Below are 2,149 nucleotides of genomic sequence, written 5' to 3'. Positions count from 1 at the left end.
TGAAGGACTTGATGTCCCGAAAGTTTGATTTTCAAGACTTGGCCACAGTTACTCTTACTCAGACCTGTAGTGCAGTGGTGACTAGACCAATTGCGGAAAAGCTGTCTGATCCAGGGAGCTTTACAATTCCATGCACTATTGGTAATTTTGCTTTTGCTAAGGCACTGTGTGATCTAGGGGCCAGCATCAATCTTATGCCCCTAGCAATTTATAAGAGGTTGGGCATTGGAAGAGCTACACCCACCTCTATGTTGTTGCAGCTTGCTGACAGGACTGTGAAACGACCCTCTGGAATCCTAGATGATGTGCTAATTCAGGTAGGGAAATTTGTGTTCCCTGCAGATTTTGTGATCCTAGACTGTAAGGTGGATGAAGAAATTCCCATAATTTTGGGAAGACCGTTCCTGGCCACGGGGAGAGCTTTAATTGATTGTGAGACTGGGGAGCTCAAGATGAGACTAAACGATGAAGAAATAACATTCAATGTGCAGAAATCTATGAGGCGACCAAGTGAATTCGCCAATTGCTCTCTAATTGATGCCGTGGATGTGATTGTAGAGACTGATGATGAAAGGCTGACTATCGAGGACCCCCTTGCTGCATGTCTAATGAATTTGGATGAGGTAAATGGAGAGGATTTGGCGGAATGGGTGTTGGCGTTAGAGGGTAGAGGGTTCTGGGATAGACACCTAGAGTTTGAGCCCTTGCACTTGGAAAATCGAGAAACCCCTCCAGCCAAGCCATCCATCGAAGAACCACCAAAGCTGGAATTAAAGCCATTGCCCACCCATCTCAGGTATGAATTTCTGCGACCTAACTCTACATTACCTGTTATTATCTCATCTAGTTTGTTAGATGTGCAGGTTCAACAACTATTGCAGGTATTGAAGGAGTGCAAGACTGCCATTGGGTGGACCATGGCAGACATAAAGGGGATCAGCCCCGCCTACTGTATGCACAAAATTCTACTGGAAGAAGGACACAAACCTTCTAGAGAACACCAAAGAAGGATGAACCCCAATATGAAAGAGGTGGTGAAGAAAGAAGTAATCAAGTGGTTAGATGCGGGAATCATTTTCCCAATCTCTGACAACAGCTGGGTCAGCCCAGTTCAATGTGTTCCTAAAAAGGGTGGCATGACGGTAGTCAAGAATGATAAGAATGAATTGATCTCTACAAGAACCGTCACGGGCTGGAGAATTTGCATGGACTATCGAAAGTTAAATCTAGCCACCCGGAAAGATCACTTCCCACTTCCCTTCATTGATCAAATGTTAGACAGATTGGCAGGGAGGTCACATTTCTGTTTTCTGGATGGGTACTCCGGGTACAATCAGATCTCCATTGCACCGGAGGACAGAGAGAAGACCTCTTTTACTTGCCCGTATGGCATTTATGCCTTCCGGAGGATATAATGGAGGTATTCATGGATGACTTCTCAGTGGTGGGGAACTCATTTGATGAGTGCCCGATAAATCTGACTCGTGTGTTGAAGCGGTGTATCGAGACTAATCTGGTTCTGAATTGGGAAAAGTGCCATTTTATGGTACAAGAGGGCATAGTCTTGGGACACCGGGTGTCAAGCAAAGGAATTGAGGTGGATCGTGCCAAGGTAGATGTGATAGCAAAGCTACCCCCTCCAACTTCGGTCAAAGAAATCAGAAGCTTCCTCGGGCATGCCGGTTTCTATTAGCGATTCATAAAGGATTTTTCAAAGATCGCCAACCCTCTCTGTATGTTGTTAGAAAAAGATCACCCCTTCTTGTTTTCTGATGATTGCAGGGTCGCATTTGAGGAGCTGAAAAAGAGGCTAGTCACAGCACCTATCATAGTCGCCCCCGACTGGGAGCAACCGTTCGAACTCATGTGTGACGCTAGTGACTATGCAGTGGGGGCAGTGCTGGGACAGCGGAAAGACAAGCTGATGCATCCAATCTACTATGCTAGCAGAACGCTGAGTGGAGCCCAGCTGAATTACACTGTGACTGAGAAGGAGATGTTGGCCGTGGTGTTTGCTTTCGACAAGTTCCGATCATATCTGATTGGTTCCAAGGTAATTGTATATACTGACCACGCAGCTCTCAGGTATCTAATTAAGAAAAAGGAGTCTAAGCCGCGCCTGATTCATTGGGTGCTGCTGTTGCAAGAA

Source organism: Nicotiana attenuata, unplaced genomic scaffold (genome assembly GCF_001879085.1).
Source record: "Nicotiana attenuata strain UT unplaced genomic scaffold, NIATTr2, whole genome shotgun sequence".
Taxonomy (NCBI): Eukaryota; Viridiplantae; Streptophyta; class Magnoliopsida; order Solanales; family Solanaceae; genus Nicotiana; species Nicotiana attenuata.
This window is presented reverse-complemented; position numbering follows the sequence as displayed.